The sequence below is a fragment of the Artemia sp. Qi Xiang Cuo genome, chromosome 11, assembly GCF_049724085.1.
Source record: "Artemia sp. Qi Xiang Cuo chromosome 11, ASM4972408v1, whole genome shotgun sequence".
Lineage (NCBI taxonomy): Eukaryota > Metazoa > Arthropoda > Branchiopoda > Anostraca > Artemiidae > Artemia > Artemia sp. Qi Xiang Cuo.
In genome coordinates, this window is record NC_142804.1 from 45218739 (window position 1) to 45237299 (window position 18561).

The 18561-nt window shown below is 36.4% G+C and overlaps 1 protein-coding gene across 1 annotated transcript in view; it reads right to left on the bottom strand.

Moving 5' to 3' along the window:
* The window catches only part of LOC148947023 (phospholipid-transporting ATPase ABCA3-like), a 513909-nt gene that overhangs the window by 154813 nt on the left and 340535 nt on the right, over positions 1 to 18561 (bottom strand). The window lies entirely within an intron of this gene.

Consider the following 18561-nt stretch of genomic DNA (forward strand, 5'->3'; position numbering starts at 1 on the left):
TTTATATAGAATATATATGTTTGCAAATTAAAAAAAAATACATGCTGCTTTGATTGATCAAACAGTTCGTGGGAACGAACTGTAAGTAAGGATCGACCCTACTCAATGGTAACCGAAACTCTAAAAAACGGGTTTTTGATACCAATAGACACATCAAAAGAATCAAATTTTAATGCTGATTTCAAATAGATAACTTTCATCAAGTTTAGTTTTACCCATTAAAAGTTACGCGCCTGATAAAGTGGCTGATTTTTGAAAAAAACGGGAAAGACCCCCTAAAAATTATAGAACCTTAATGAAAATCACACCCTCATATTCAACGTATCAGAGAACTCTGTTGTAGAGGTTTCAAGCTCCTATCTACCAAAATGTGGAATTTTGCATTTTTTGCCAGAAGAAAGATCAAGGATGCGTGTTTATTTGTTTTTTTTTGTTGTTGTTTTGTTCCCAGGGATGATCGTATCGTTCCAGTGGTCCTAAAATATCGTGGGAGGACTCATTGGAACGCAAATTAAATGTTCTAATGCCCTTTTTTAGTGACCAAAAAATAAAGGGCACCTAGGCCCTATCCCACGCTCATTTTTTCCCAAAGTAACCTGATCAAAATTTTGAAATAGCCATTTTGTTCAGCATGGTTGGAAATACGATAACTATGTCCTTTAGGATGACTTAATCCCAAAAAGTCCAGGGGGCATGGTTGAATGAACTTTACCCAATGTTAACATATAGCATTGGTTAGTGGGAAGTATACAGACGTTTTCAGGGGGAGATTTTTGCTGGTAGTAGGCAGGTGGGTGGGTCGGAGGTTATGTGGGAGGATCTTTCCATACAGGAAGTTTTCATGGGGGAAAGGACATTGCTATAAAGGGGGTGCTAGATTTCCCAGCATTATTTTAAAAATATTAGAAATTAAATATAAAAAAACAAGTTTTCCAACTGAAAGAAGGAGAAACATCAAAATTTGAAGCAAACAGAAAATATTACGTGCATAATTGGGTTCGCCCCCAAGTCAGTACCTCACTATTTAAGCCAAATATTTCTTAGTACTTTCATAAGAGCTATTTGTTCTAAATAACGGCTTTTGTGATTAAGGAGTTATTTGTAAAGAGTTGGAACAAAATTCGAACTTTAACTTAACGAGCGAGGTATTGACCAGGGGGAGAGCCCCTAGTATACGTATTAAAAATATATGAATATAGAAGTTCGTTACGCAAGTTAATTCGTAAATCACGCATTTTTATTCATAATAAAAACGTTAGTAAATAAAATTAGACAAGTTTCGAGAAAGCCATTTAACCATATAAAAGTAAAATTAATATGCAAATTTTGTTTTAATTATTCATGTACGATGAGCCAATATAAAAACCTGCATTAATTCAAAAACATTCCAAAATTAAAGTAAGGAACGACGTTACAACTTAAAACGAACAGAAATTATTCCGTATATGAAAGGGGCTGTCCCCTCCTCGACGCCTCGCTCTTTACGTTAAAGTTTAACTTTCTCACAAGTCTATTTTTTAAACAATAAAAAACTTTAGCGTAAAGAGCGAGGCGTTGAGAAGGGGACAGCCCTTTCACATACGGAATAATTTCTGTTCGTTTCAAGTTTTAACGTCGTTCCTTACTATCAGTTACCAAAAAACTCGTTTTTTTATTAGTTGTAATCCATCTATATATTTGAACAGTACTTTTGAACGGTACTTTTGAACCGTGCTTGCATAATTTGTCTCATCTCTAGCATGCACAAGAATATGCAGTGTCGTTTGACATACGCATTGTAAAAAGCGACCAATCCTTAACCTACAAAGTGGCCAAGCATGTTTTGAAACTATAGTCAAGGGTGTATAAGATAATCAGACTGTTTTTTTGTTATTGATATGAATTGCACAAGAATGTGCAGCATAGCTTCACGTGGACATTTTTTTTTAAAAAAAGCTGGCAACCTATACACTGGTCACACATGATTTGTGAGTATAGTCCAAATTATGTAACTCAACCAGACTGTTATTTGAGGTAACATTCGTTTTTTAAGGGTTCAATCTGATATAGCGGAGGTTGCTTAATATACGATAACTTGATCGGTAATTGGTTATAAATAAAAGGCGTGATTTTTATTCGTCCTTGAGATTTTGTATAAAATGCTCATACCTTACGATTAAATTTTCATAATGATTTAAAATATCATGGATAGTAAACTAAATACTATTGACATTGAAGTTATGGATACATCAATTTATAATGTGAGTACAGCTTAGTACATTTCTTAATTTATTTCCAAATAAAATCATTTTACCACTCCACTAGTAAATTCAAATTCAGGGGTATAGCCCCCCTCCCCCCAACAATACAAACCCTAAAATATGAAGATGAGAGTCAGTAGAAAACGTAAATTACGCTCTTTTTTCTATTATGAAAATACAATGCATCCAACCCTGCTCTGTTTACGAGCTTCATTTTTTAGAAAAAGTTATTTCGTTCAAAATATTACTTTTCCCATTATCAAAAATAGAGTTTCCGCCCTAAGAGCATCTGTGTCTAATCCTGTTAGCAAGAGTGACAATTTCCAAACAACCTTTTACATGTGTATTATCTGAAATTATTAATACCACATGTTTAAGGATAGCGGCACAGGTTTCCTTTAAAAATAGATTCTTTTTATGGTCAAATTAAACGTAAGTAAAGCCTTTGAAATGCGATGAATAAGTTATGTTTGAACAATGTTGTTAATTTAAAATGGGGTCTAGCGTTATGGTATACTAAAAATTGATATTAAAATCGTTAATTAAAGAAAGCTACACTAAACTCAGAATTGACTTTAGGGGGTAATTTATATCATGGAAAGATGTTTTTGAAATCCCTCATTCCACCCCCCCCCCAAACTCAAAATTTTCCAAAATTTTACTTTAGAACCTTTTTTTAAATACTTCTAAAGCGCTAAGACATAGAGCGCTACAAACATCAGAATCAACTTTAGAGGACAAATTATGCTATGGGAAGATGTTTTTGAAATCCCCCTTCCCCCCAAACTCAAAATTTTACTTTAAAAGCTTTTTTTTAAATATTTCTAAAGCGCTAAAACACAGAGCGTTACAAATAAAAGAGACGCCTTTAGAAGGTGAATTATATTACGGGGAGGTGTTTTTTGAAATCCCCCTTCACCCTAAACTCAAAATTTTCAAAGAGTTTAATATAGAATATTTTTTTAGTATTTCTACATTACTAATAGATATAGTGCTACAAATATCAGAATCAACTTTAGAGGATAATTCATGTTATGGGAAGATGTTTTTGAAATCCCCCTTCCCCCCAAACTCAAATTATCCAAAATTATACTTTAGAAGCTTTTTTAAATATTTCTAAAGCACTAATAGATATGGCACTATAAACATCAGAATCAACTTTAGAGGGCAATTTATCTGTAAAAGAGAAGTTATCATTTACTTACAAAATTTTTCTTCTTTTTTAAGGGGGAGGTGGATCTATGCAAGTACTTTCTCCCCGAATTGGGAGCATAAAGAAACAATGTCATATTAATACAAGCAGCAAGGCCTTCCATCATCAGATATACTAGCTCTCTCACAAGTTCTCTGGACCAGCCAGAACCATCTCATTCCAGTACCAGCTCAACACAAACTTCTATGCAACCTGGCAGAAAATTCAAGAGCGACTGGATGGCTTCTCATAATGCATCAGTCTTGTCTACTCAAGATTGTGAGGGAATCCCTCTTCATGCTTTGCCAGGGGCTTCAGGCGTACAAGTGCAGTCTGAATTTGGAAATATAGGTATTGTACCTCTACCTCATACCTGATTATTTAGTTTTAAAAATGTTAGGAAGAATTGAGTTTTGTGGGTGGTGTGAAAAATGGCACTTATTCAATATCCTGGTAAACATACGACTAGAAATGCTTCAGCAGAAATAGGGGCATTGCGTCTTTATGAACTTCCTGGGGAGGGGAATGGGGGCAAGTACATAGTTTACAAAATGCTAGGGAGAAGTGACTTTTGGGGGTGGTGTGAAAAATAGTTCTTATTTAACATTCTGGTAAACAACAGACTAAAAAAGACTTCACCATAAATAGGGGTATTGCATCTTTCTGAACTTTCTGGGGAGGGAAATGGAGGTAAGTATTTAGTTTGTAAAATTCTAGTAGGAATTGTGTTTTGTGGGTGGTGTGGAAAAATGGCACTTATTCAATATCCTGGTAAACATACGACTAAAAATGCTTCAGCATAAATAGGGGTATTGCGTCTTTCTGCGCTTTCTGGGGGGCGGGGGGCCTTGAGGTAAGTATTTAGTTTAAAAAATGCTAGGATGAATTGAGTTTTGTGGGTGGGCTGGAAAAATGAACATTTTTTTTAAACTTTATAAAATAATGGTTATTTCACATAGAAAATAAACCTTTTCTCTATAGCTTAATGAAATAGCAGCACAATTTTCATTGGGTCATGAAACATCAACATTTAGTGGACCTGAACCATTTCTAGCACCACCAATGGAGTTTAGAGATGAACCTACATTAGTTCTAGACAATATGGAATTGTATGGGGCTTTTCTAAATGATTGTTTTGGGGACATGGCCAGCCTAGACGATTTAACTTGTGACATTGACATGATGGAGGACCCGGAATGGACAGACAGATTTATGCGAGAGCATTTAGGCGATATTAGTAGTGCATCTGCACCGGGTCCTCATAAAGAAATTCCGTCACAGGACAATACAGGCTGGCTTGATCAGCTATCCCCAAACACCTTGGAATACATACTAACTGACTTGGAGGACTTCATGCCATCTCCATCCATTGCAATTGAACAGACTGGGGGTGGTGCTATTGACAATTCTATGTCACCCCTCACCATTCCGGTTAACGTTACAGCCAGTAGTAGTAGTAGTAGTAGTAGTAATGATACAGCAACAACACAAGTACCCCCTCTTCCAGATTTTTTTCTTTCCAACTCTGCCTTGCACCACACAAAGGTCTACAGCGCCAAATTCGGTGACCCCTTTAACTCTCTAGTGTCGGGGGATATAATAAAAGATCCCCAGGCCATTACACATTTATATACTAATAAGATTCGAGACATTCTTGAACAACAGATGGGGGTGTGGGGGATGGGGGTCAGTTTAAAAGCTTCAATAGCACTAAAAATATTATTTGTAAATGAAAATGCGGGTGAGGTGTATTCGAAATACTTGCACACAGAGATGTTGGCAATCCGCCCGCATTTATCAAATTATGAGGAGGTTTTTCTAAATTGGGTTAATAGCATTCAAACCAAGTGGGAAAATTATAACGAGGGGGGTAGTGGGTCGGTGGTTTTATATATTGAAAGTTTAAATGTTAATATTTGTAGATTTCAAAAGAATTTTATTTTAAGAGGGGGAGTGGGCCGAAGGGTATTGAATTAAAATATCATTCAGATTAAGAAGGATGTAGGGGGATACAACGAATCTGTTTCGATACGAGGCTACAGTGTTTCAAGCATGCATTTTTAATTGCTGCATACAGACCCCTTCAAAAAAATGCCTCTAAGAAAAAGGTGGATGAATTGGCAGTTAATGGTAGGGAGGGTTCAAAGTTCCCAATAGTAGATTTTAATTGTTTAAATGGTCAATTTCCCGTGACACTAAAAGGAATAGATATTTTCGAGCGGGCTAATGCATATTTAAAGATTGGTGTCACGATGTTACAGTATAAAACCGAATTTGAGGAAAGTCACCGTTCCGATAAGAAGGGCGTATTATTTCCAGTGAGGGCTCCTTCAATTGAATCAGTGGAACATTGGGTGTGGCTTCTATACACCCCACCCATAGACCCCGATTCAATTGGTCATTTCAGTCCAATTACTGATATTAGTAGGGTTTTATGTGAGGGTAAAAAATGTGGGGGTGTACGTTATTAGTGTCCAACATGCCTCTGAAGATTTTGGACTGATTTAAATTTAAACCATCACATGGCACACTGTAAATGTCATAGATACCAGGTTGTGGAGACGCTAAGCGGAGATAGAGCGATCTTACGTTTTAAGAATTTTCTAAAACACACTCCTGCAGAGCAATAATATCGCTTTAGACTGCGAAGCGAAACTCACAGACGTCTACGATACGTCAAATTCAAATCGTGTTAAAATACATCAAGCCATAGGGATCTCTTACGCTCACGCGCAACGAGATTTCAATAATACCATGCAAGTGCTGGATGTAGTTGAGATGTTGGGTGACGGTGAAGACTGCATGCGCTCGGCATTGGTCAGTCTAATCAATACAGCGAACGGTGCGATTTCACGCCTTCGTTACACAAACTATCCTATGCTCCTATCACCAGATGACAGATTGGCCATTAAAAATCGTAAATTATGATGGGTTTGCAAGGGGGAATTTGATGATGGTGTTGGGAATTGGGGGAAGAAGAAGGTGATCGACCATGATCATTTTTGGCAGGAAATTATCTCGGGTGGGAGCAACTTGAGGGGGGGATCACATCAGTCGTGCAATTTAAATGTTAGACAGCAACATTTCGTACCTGTTTTTATACGCAATTCCAATTACGACTTAAAGTTTGTTTTACCGGCGTTGGCCCGCATTGCCAAGGGTGGAGTTGTAGATGACGCATGGATATATGGTCCTTTTCCATATAATATCATACCCAAACCATCGTAGAAGCTACTGCTGCTAGAGTTCATGTTGAAAACAGTTGACAAGGGTAACACGTGCCTGAATAAAATCCGTTTTTTAGACTCTTTCAGCTTCTTCCCCAAATCTTTAAGTCAATTGATTCAGGTACAGGAAAGTGACAATTTTGACAGCTTCCCCCTCCTCAAACAGCGCTTCCCTGATGATGCAATGTATGATTTATTAACGTGTACGGGTATATATCCATATGATTATTACAACTCTGGCTCGAGGCTAGATGAGGTGTCACTACCGCCCATTGAAGCTTTTTACAATTCTCTTACTGAGTGAATGCACCACTAGCAACTACGAATTTGCTAAGAGCGTTTGGGCAAAGGGCGGATGTAAAAAAGGGTGGAATTATTGTAAACTATACTTGGCTAGTGACGTACTCACTCTTCTGGACATTGTGTGCACAAATACGGATAAAATCTATGGGGAATTTGGGTTGGATTTAGGTTATTATTTTTCCACTCCTCATCTGGTGATGGACTTGATACTTAAAATCAGCAAAGAAGAAATAGGTCTGATCACCAATGTGGATCAGCATCTGTTTGTACAGAGATCAATGAGGGGTGGGTTTTTCACGGGGATCGTATCATGAAAATTGATCCGACCGGACAGCACATCGATGAAAAGTCGGACGCAGTTTTTTTGGATATGAATTCTCATTACCCATCGACAATTTCTCACTACTTTTAGCCGAATGGAAATTATAACTGGCTGGAAAATCCGTTTGCTTCGCTTTTCCCCGACATTGCTAGTGTTGAGGAGAATGGGGCACAGGGATGGTTTTTTGAAATTGACGGTGAAATACCCATGGAAATCCATGACTCGATAAAAGACTTTGTTTTTCCGTGCATAAATAGACCGGTGGATAGGGACTCTCTGAGCCCCTACAATTTATCTTTAGTAGAGGATGGGAGTATGCACTGGATGCTTTCAAAACAAAAACTAATTGCCGACCTCTACCCGAAACAGAATATCGTTGTTCATCAAGTGCTATTGAGATAGATGGTGTCCAATGATTTCAAGGTCACAAATTTATAGAGCCCTCCAATTCATTAAGAAGCCCTACATGAAAATGTTTATTGACGCCTTTGTGAGTAAACATTCACAGGCGAGAACAAAAGCTTAAAAAGAAGTCTATAAACTTATTTTGAACTCAATTCTATGTAAAATTTGTGAAAGCATATGAAACACTAGTCGATTTGACATTATAACCAATCCCAAGGATTGGGCTCGAATCATTGCCGATCCAAACTTCACATTGCTCAAAATCATAGACTCTGATATGGTGCTCCTACACCGCAACAAAAGAAACATTGTTTTAAATAAAAATATTGCAGGCGGGAATGCAATAACTGAAATATCTAAGAAACTCATGTTGTAGTTTTATTATACTGTATGCAAGTTAATGTGGTCAATTGAGGGATACATTCATGTGTATAGCAGGAACACCGATTTCTTATCTTTAAAATTCAACGGTAAAAGCTTATTTCACCATAATAAAAATAGTGAGTAAACTAACTCACGAGTAAACAGCAGCAAGTGGGATAATTCTCTCTATCCAGAGCTAGTGAAACGCCAGGCCCCAAATCAATTGTTAATGTTAAAATCTGAAACAGGCAGTGTTCTGACATCCAGTGGTGTGTTTCCTGGACCGAAGGTATACTGTGTGGAAACGCACAACAAGGATATCAAACAAGTTTGCAAGGGGGTACCTACACACTTTGTAAAAAATAATTTCGACATGAGTGTGTATAGAAACTGTGTGGAACGTTGTTTAGTCCTAAGAGCGAAAGCCATGGCGATTCGCTCTTTACAATTTAAAAACTACACAGTTAGAGTTGAGAAAAACGCCATGTCGGCCATATCGGACAAAGTCTATGTACTGGAGGATGGTGTGAAGGTACTACCACACGGTCACTATTTAATCTCAGACCGATTTGAATGTATAGAGTACAGAAAACAACTCGGTCTCGAAAAATTAACTTAAATTCATTTAAAAAAAAGTACAAATTGGGTGGGAGGGTGTTTTTGGGTAATGGGTGTTTTAAATTCTTCTTTTTTTTCACAAACAATTTTCAATTTGTGTGTGTATGTGTGTGTGTGTGTGTGTTTGCAAGGCAGATCAATTCCCACTATTTAATGCCAGCCCCCGGCCCGCTGCAGCGGGCCCCGCTTCCCGGCCCGCCGGGCCGCCCCCGGGGGGACCCATTTAAAATGCTGTAAATAAAAGTGATATTATTATTTTAAGTGCATTATTCTTTAAATGTTGTATTTTTTTATAAATAAATAAATAAAAAAAAGTATATTTATTAAAGCGTTTTTTCTAGTGCCTATGTAAATGTTGTATTTTTTATTAGAAATTAAAAAAAGTGTATTTTTTTCATGTTTAATGTGCTTTATTCAATGTAGTATTTTTTTAGTGTTGTTACTTTTTTATGTATAATAAAATAAAATATGATTCTTTTTTCATATCCTTCTTCTCATTATTCTTGAACGTACTAATAATAGAAAAATTATTTAGTCATTAGAAAACCATAGTCTACCGTTAGTTGTCTAAGGCAACTGTTGAAGGGAACATGCATCAATTTAAAACACCATTCATATCGTTTCTGTGTGGACCGTCAGTGTCAGGCAAAACAACACTACTAACTAAAATAATTAAAAATTGTGACAAAATGTATATTAAGAAGCCGAAAAAAATCTACTACTGTTACAGCATTAGGCAAGAGACATATGATAAAATACATACGTTTGGCTTGACAAGATTGGTGCAGACACATTTTACGCCAGGATTTGATGTTTTCAGCCGAATTCAGTAAAAATCTTGGTTGATCATTGATGATCTGGCTGAATCTATTGAATAATATTCCCAGGAAATGCTACAACTGTTCACTGTTCGCTCTCATGATGAACAAATTTTCGTTACTCTGGTTCTACACAATCTCTTTCATCAGAGAAAATGTATGTAAACACTTGCTTTGAATTGCACCTACTATATTATCTACAGAGTTGTTCGTGATTCTAAAAGGTAAAGGTAAAGGATGCGGCACTAGACCCTTAAGGTCCAAACCGGCGGTGCTGATCTCCGTTTCGTGGCCCTTCAGCCAGGAAGTGCAATGGGGGGCTGGGGGCCAGCCAACCTATGCTTTCGCAAACCCTTCCTGTTTTACCTTCCCCAGATTTCTCCAGGTACCCATTTAGAGCTGGGTTGACTCTGGCTAAGCTTACAGGGTCACACCACTGACCCGCGTCCCAAACTAAGAAACTGACCACACCAGGGATCGAACCCGAATTCACGGATTCTCAGCCCAGCGCGCGTCCACTTAGCCAGAACGGCTTTTTTGATTCTAGCTCGCTAATAACTCTCCATAAACAAATATACCCCGGTGCCCCTAAATTTCTACTCTCAGCATACATTCAGGCAATTAATAAACCCTACGGCTATATCCTATTGGATCTTAATCAAAACACAACCGAGGATCTGCGTGTAGTCACAGATATTTTTGACGATTAAATTACAGTATATCTCCCCTTGAACAGTACAAAAGGTTATTGGTTGTTATCGTGACATTGAAGTAACTACATGAAAATAGACATTTATTTTCAGTTCTAAGCACTTCAAAACCCTTGCTTAGGAAAGTCATACTCAAACAAGGTATTGAAGATGATTTAATTAATATAATATACTATCTTTGTTTAATTTTGATCGATGTCATTTTAAAAGTACAATATTTTTTTAAAAAAAAGAAAAAGAAACATTTTTCATTTTTACTAAATGGGGCAAATTGAAACAATGTAAATATTTTTAAAAATAAACGTCTTACTCAGGCGGGCGGTAGCTTTTTCTAACTCTGGTTGCAGAGACATACAGGACCTTCAAACAGTTTTCTCTAGAGAATGGCAAAGCACTATGTACTTAAGCTCATGAAGCTCGCTCTTTCTTACACATAACACATTGAAGGGAATCTGAATAAATTCCTTGAGTTTACGAATATTCAAAACGATAAAAAACTTAGTTTACTTCAAGATGCACTTCGCCGAGTGGACAAACATAAGCCCTATCGTAAGAAGGCTAGTGGTATTGATCACAAAAAAGAATCATCTCAGGATTCTGCTGCTGGAAAATAATTAAAGAAGGATGAATTGTATTAATTTGTCTTTGAAATTGTAGATCTATTGCCCCACTCATACTGTGAAAAAATTAAACGACTTCTAACTTATCTCATGGAAAGTGTTAAGATCATATTCAAGTTGATGGCAATGGGAAAGGGATTATAATTCAGGGCAAGAACTATAATCTACTTGATTTAATCTATGATATGGTTACAAATTGTAAAGGACTATTATCATTTGACGCTCATCTGTATAACTTTCTAAATACATTAAACTTCCAAAAAATTCTTATTAGAAATAGACAAATTATAAAAAAATTAAATGAACATGCATCAACAACAACACCATTAAAATATGAAGAGGAAGAAGAAGAAGAAGAAGAAGAAGAAGATGATTTTAAATCAATCTTGGAAAATACTAGCACACCTAGTGAAAACTTGACAATGGTGGCGAGTAGGAGCACATCATGGAAAGCTAGACAAAAGCGAAAACGTATCAAGTCATCATCACCCCATCACCAACCACAACTAGTATACAACAGGGTAGCGGAAGTTACACAACGTATTTAGGTTTAAAATGGTTGAAGTTTTGAAAGGTGTTTATGAAAATATTGGTGAAGTGGGAAGTTTAAGTTCCCCCACCACTCTTTCCAAAGTCACTGGTGTTCACACTAAAAGTGTACAAGGCTACAAAATGAATCAAGTTGCACTCTACATAGAAATAATAGGCTTCGTGTTAATCATTATCGAAAAACTAAAGCCTTTTTCCCATTGCATATAATGCAAGCAGATCTCCTGACTCTAGATGAGATTCAACAACGTCACAATACACCGTACAAGTACATTCTACTTGCAATTAGTGTTTATAGTCGTTATGCATATGCAATTCCATTGCAATCAAAGAGAGGGGTTGAAGTTGCTCAGGCTCTAGAAAGTATTCTCGAACAGGATTCGTATACAAAAATTCAAACGGATCGCAGTAGTGAATTTATTAACCCCCATGTTGCAAAAGTACTAGTGAAATATAATACACTGCTCTACCATGTTCATAGTCCTATAAAGGCTGCATTGGCCGAGCGATTGATAAGAAATATTCGGCTTACAATTTGAAGATATTGCACGTTTAAAATCACATCGGATTTTATTCATGATTTATATAAAATCATGTTAATTTTTACTGATCATCATCATAGATCCTTATCAAGTTAATCCCCAACGGAAGTCTATCATTCTTAACTAGACGTAATTTCCATCTTTCTAATTAGGTATTAAAATGAATCTCCATAAAATAAAAAAAATGTCTTAATTGTCAGTGGTACTGTTATAATTTAGTGGAAAGCTAATTCTTTTGACCAGGAGAATTGCTTGGGGCCCAAATAACGTTTTATGGTTGCGATAACTTCGTAAACTAAGCCCTCAGTTTATCGTTTGTGCAATACCAAAAATGAAAAGAGTATCGGTGGATCTTATGACTGATAACTACAAAAAGTTAAAAATAATAATTAAATCTATCACATTGAAAACATATTAGACTCGTACTCGCAGTGGTGAGAAATACTTGTTACCTGCTCGGTGGCTAGGATACAACTCTGATTTTGATTCTTGGATCGGTGTTGAAGATATTGACAATGCCCAATGATCTTTATATATCATTTAAGACCAACGTCTCCAATCCTCTCTACAATGATTTGAATAAGACAAGTGATTTTCGGACGAAACTCTCCCCCACCATCAAATTTGACGGTGCGTATGAAGTGGCTCTTGTCGACTGTATTCTCAAAAATACCTATGACATCCTGAGAAAGGATCGTGTGTAAGATATAAAAGTTATACCATTCGATTGGTCACTCTTTGTCGACTATGAATGGGTTGAAGCACTTAAATCTAGCGAATATCCACATGTTAAATTGTAATATATTGAATACGATAATATTACAGATTTGTATTGTACAATCAAGAGAAAAGTGTCATATCTAAGGAAATGTTCATTCCAATTTAATGATTCAATGGAACACTGTAGGATTTACATTACCTCACCTGTTGACACCGACATAATTATTCTTAGCGACAATCTCAGAGACATCATTTGCTTTAAAAAGAATATGATCAATGGAGAAATTGCTATCATTATTTACATAATGAATTAAGTTATTTTTGCTAATTATCCACATGGTTTTACCTCGGACCCTTGCGTATTTCTTTTTGCATCCTTTGTTGAGTCGTTGAGATTCGGTAATTAAAATGTACCCTTCCTACGTGTTGTTGAACAAAAAACGACTCATGAACTTGTTCATCACTATAATATAAAGCATCTTCCTGTAAAAACTTCGTATTTGGAACTCTGTCAGTTAACACTAAGAAGGGAACTGGGTGATCCTCTAGCAATGACAAAAGGCTTAGCAGTGATTAAATGTCATTTTCGACCCATCGTCGACGTCACCAACACCACCTAAAATGAACAATAGAATAATTCCATTTATCTGTCCTGATATCGATTGCTATGTTGGTGCTCTGAGTCCACGTCAAATGGGCAATGGATTGGACTATTACAAGGGGCGTACTACAATGTCTGGCTATGCTCTTGGTAGCTGGTTTGCTGGGCTATTTCGTTCTGCACTACCCCTTGCCAGAAAATATCTTGTGCCTGCTGCATCAAATTTTGCTGCCTCAATACTACAGGACTGGGGGTCGGGCAAGAATTTCAAGGACAGTGTTAAGGAAAATATTATATCTTCAGCAAGAGCCGTTAGTGAGCAATTAAAATCTCGGCAAAATGGGGAGGGATTGAAAAGGATGCGTGCGCGTCATTCACTCATCAGTCTCCTCCCAAGCGGGAAGCGAAGGACATCAACAAGGACTTTGAGGAATAAAACAAGGAAGACAAATAAGCAGAAGAAGAAAAAGAAAAAGAATGTTAGATCAAAGAAGGATTTCTTCTCTTAAGATGACTTATCTCCCTCACGAGGAAACACATCCATCAATCAGTTCTTCATTGAATCTGTTCAATGCTGAAAATGTTGATGTCAGTGTCAAGCATGGCTACTATGAACAATTTCACTCTCAACAACCCCTCTTGGGAAATATAAACTTTCAAATATTTTCCAATGAAGACTATTTCATTGATTTATCATCAACATTTGTTGATTTAAATGTTGCGGTGAAGAAAAAGTCAGATAATACAACTCCGATGGTCTCTCCTACGAAAACTTTATTCTACACAATCTGTTCAAACAAATTAATGTATTTATTAATGGAACATTGGTGAGCACTAGCAATAATTTATCCAACTATGCAAGCTACATACAATTTATGATGATGACACCAAAGGCATACAAGGAGTTAAGAGGACAATCATTGGGTTATGAATATCGATCAGGTGTTGATACTGACGGTGAGTTGACTAATGCAGTGAGCCAGGAGTATCATCTGGTTGGAAAATTAAATCATGAGATATTCAATATATCTCAATGGCTACCACCCAATGTCAAGATTGACATAAAGTTGCAACTGGCCCCATCGAATTTTATTTTGAGAAAAACACTTCCTGCAGCATCCGATGCAAATGTCATTATCACATCGGCAATTCTCCACGTTTGAAAACAACAGGCTATGAGCTCTGTTGCATCGGTAGTGGAAAAGCCAAGAGCCAGTTACAATAGTAATAACTTTTTTTCCCCATAATGATCACCGATCAACGTCACATTATCACCAGCTCTCGTAACTATACTGATTCATGATGTACCAATGACGCAATCCAATAAAAACTTACTTTGGTCTTTGTGAAGAGTGGCAGTGCCGTTGGATCTTGGACAGAATCCCCCATGATTTTAATTTTTTCGGTCTATCTAGCCTTGTGTGCAAAGTGAATGGTATTCCACTGTACACTCTATCTTTCGAAAAAAAATCCTATACATCTCTGTACGAGTTGACCATGCAATCCCTAGATCATGACTCTCAACTATTTGAAAATGGAATAACCGATTCATTGTTTTCAAAAAATCACGGGGTAATTGTTTTGGACTTGTCGGGGACTCAGGATATGAGCATAGTACGAACGGGGAATGTACGTTTAGAGTGTACATTTGCCAATGCCTTGACTGAGAGTATCACGCTAATATCATTGAGTCAATTTGAAACCTATTGGGAAATCACACTGGACGGCAGTGTTCTACTACACTTTGCACCATGAACACAAACCAAATAATCAACGTTTTTAATATGGATTTCCACATGTCCCAGTAGAAGTCCTATTGCATACCATCGGACTTCATTGAAAAAATTCCAAGTGTTAACAATACCCTAATCATTCTTAATAGCAGTCCATCGTCTTTGAAGACAGGCCATTCGCTATGCATCTTTCAAACAGCGAAGAATATTGAATTTTTTGATCCTCTTGGCCTATCGTATAAATTCTACAGTCCATACATCAGAAACTTTATTGAAAGCAGTGGGAAAACTATCATTCAAAATCAACAAAGAGTACAGGATTTAACGACTAAGACATGTGGCTTTCATGCACTACTCTTTTTCATGTTCAGATGTCGTGGCTACACCTACAAGCATTTTCTCAACATCTACGTTGACTAACCTCGATTGAACGACTTTCTAGTGGAAAATATACTTACAAGCGTATTTAATATTGATTTTAGTGCCCTACTAATAAAATGGTATAAAAATGTTTGTTAAATTTTTTATTAATAAATTATAAAAGTGTATATACACAATAAAAAAAACGACTCTTCAACTCTTTAGACTTCATTTTCTACTAGGACTAGGTATTTGTCGACAGCAACTAATTCAGGTAGATTATCCGATTTAAGAGTGTACTGGCCCTAATGTGCTGCAATGTCGGGACGACATTTTCTACAGTGCAGTTTAACTCCACTCTCGTCATATCTCTTTCTACAGTCAATGTTACTATTCTCATTCATTTTATAGAATTCACATGTTTCAATTTGTTTATTTGAAGAAATTTCACAAACAGTGTCCTCAAGTGTCGAATCACACTCCGTCACAGCCAAATAAAAATCAGTGGGCTTATAATCATAACACCCATTGTCTTCACAACGATGACGTAGAAACCATATTCTTTTGCTGTTCCAACAGTTGAATCGCTGACCCGGCTCCTCGTCCCAGAACAATCTAAAACCACTACGATACCAATCTCGTAGCAATAAACTAAAATCACGGTTAGGATTCTTTCCAATCACACGGGGATATGTATTCTCCCATTGATTGCATTTATCATAATGACAATGTGAGCGTAGGTGCCCTCTTAGATGAGAGTCACGCAGCTCTTCAAGACAGGACTTACAACCTTTAATTTGTACAACATATCCTCTATGCAATTTGCACGGGTTGCATAATCCACACTTTTCATCATACTTATCAATCATTATGCAATTCTCACATAATGACCAGCTGCCCAGTGTGTATATACATAGCGGACATGCATGGAACATTTTTTCATGTATTGACACTTTCACTGCCTCAAAGAAAATGAGCTACCAACAACAATAATTTGTCTGGGATATATATATATAGAGAGAGAGAGGAGGAAATCATCCTTGAACGCCATCTTTCTCGTGAAAAAAGTCCTAAATTTCTAAACTAATGTTTAAAAGCATATCCACAATATCATTTTGCCGTGTCATGATCAATATATCAATAAATTGTGTAAATGCATTTGGACCACGACGTAAAAGCTTCATACAATAGTCTAATGATGGAGAATCAGTTTTCATTATATTGACAAGCATTCCCTGAGAAAATGTCTTCTTTGAAATAGACAGCTCTAGAAAATCGTCATCTAGAATCAAACGTTTTTCCATAAGCACTAGATTCCCCATGATTCGCTCTTTCTCAAATCTATCCATTTTTTAGACTCCTAACACTCTCACAACAAACTTCAGACTAACCAGAATTTTTTCTACTCTAAAAAATATACGCTAGTCTACAATAGAATGAAAAATACCTTTGATTTAGAAACAATTTTATTGAGCATAATTACAATAATAATATTCACTGATGCATTTTTTTCTCATCAATATATTTCACTGGCACATCTAATGCTGCCCGAAGTCTATTTATATGCACAATATTCAGTTTCGCAGCAAAACATAGTTGCTCCTCTATTTTAAATTTGCTTAATGATATTACTTAATGATGCTATTCAAGGCATAGTCTAGAGCCTCCGGTTATTTCCACAGTCACATTGGGTACTAGTATATCGTTGCTACTGCTCCTGGCTCCAGCATCAATATCCAATAATGGAAATGTATCACTCATTTTCTCTACTAGTATCCTCTCAAATAAACTATTCTCACTGAATTCAATTCTCTTACTAATAAGAATTGTAATGAAGACCACTCCTTTTATTTGAATCCAATCACCAATCAAGTTATTGTATATTGAGCAACCTCCGCTGTCTCTGATTGGCTCATAAAAAACGGATGTAGAAGAATTGCATAAAATAAACATTCTTTTTTAACTAAAGTAAGCAGTTTATTGGTGAGATTCTATAACTGAAAATGTGCAATTCCGATATTTTGTGGACAAATACACTGAACAAGAAATCGTATAATATCGGAAGAAGGCTCAGTCGAACAGAAATTGATGGATTTCAGGCCTCTCGATAACATATATAATCCCTCTATCTCGTCCATTATAAGTATTTTTAGTTTTGATATAAACTATAGAGAATTAAGTTGACGATCTTGACGTAACTTGAAGAAACTAAATAACATAAAAAAGCGACGAGAAACTAAAACTAGTATTTTGCTAACGCATTTAATCTTTCCTGTAGTCTCTTTGTATGCTTTATTCACTTTAGCCGCTATATTTGCTTTAGCCACATAGCATAATTGTTCTTCCGACTTGAATGTGCTTAATGATATTAAATATCTTGCATACATCTCGTGCCATTGTAGGGTTAGTCAGAAAATCTTATATAATCTAGTAAAACTGGAAAAGAACTTAATTTTAGATGATGAATTTCTGAAGCTATCTCTTCCAAAAAAATATTTTGACGAGAAATGCTCAACATAATGGGAACTGATTCCCCAACTTTGAACTATTGAATGAAACTTTGCTTCGTGGTCAAGGTGCTTTTACTCAATTTATAGATATATCAATTGAGACAAAACAAAATGATAATCTGGTTCTGCCCTTATCCACTACTTAGACGGTCATTTTTTGACGTCACCTCTCTTAAAGGACATTTTTATTAATCATGGGTCAATTACATTTGGAAGCGAAACTGGAAGCGAAGTGTTTACATTTGGAAGCGAAGTGTTTTACACATACTCATTAGGCTTGTATGCTTTGGACAGCTGGTTTTCTTCACATAATTGTACTTTTGCTGATGACTATAATGTAAACGTGTCAATTATGCAATCCATACAAATTGCAAAAGGGATATGCAGTTCAAATTAAAGACTGTAAAACCTATCTAGGAGATTTGTGACTCTTATGATAGAGGTTTCTGATGCTCTGATTTTCACTATGACAAATGTGATCAATGGGAAAATATTTACTGTGACATGATTGCGAATAACCCTAAACGTAAATTGAGTTTATTTTTAAGAGACTGGCATTGTCGTGGCTTTAAAATGTTTTGGGAAGAAGAACCTGGTCTGCGCTTCAATTGCTGGAATAATAAAAGAGTCTGGATTTTTCAACATCGGTGTGAAGATACCGGCTACTTTGAATATACACCTACAGACTGTTATTTGGCTGTTACAGAAAGTGATTCTTCATATGAGAA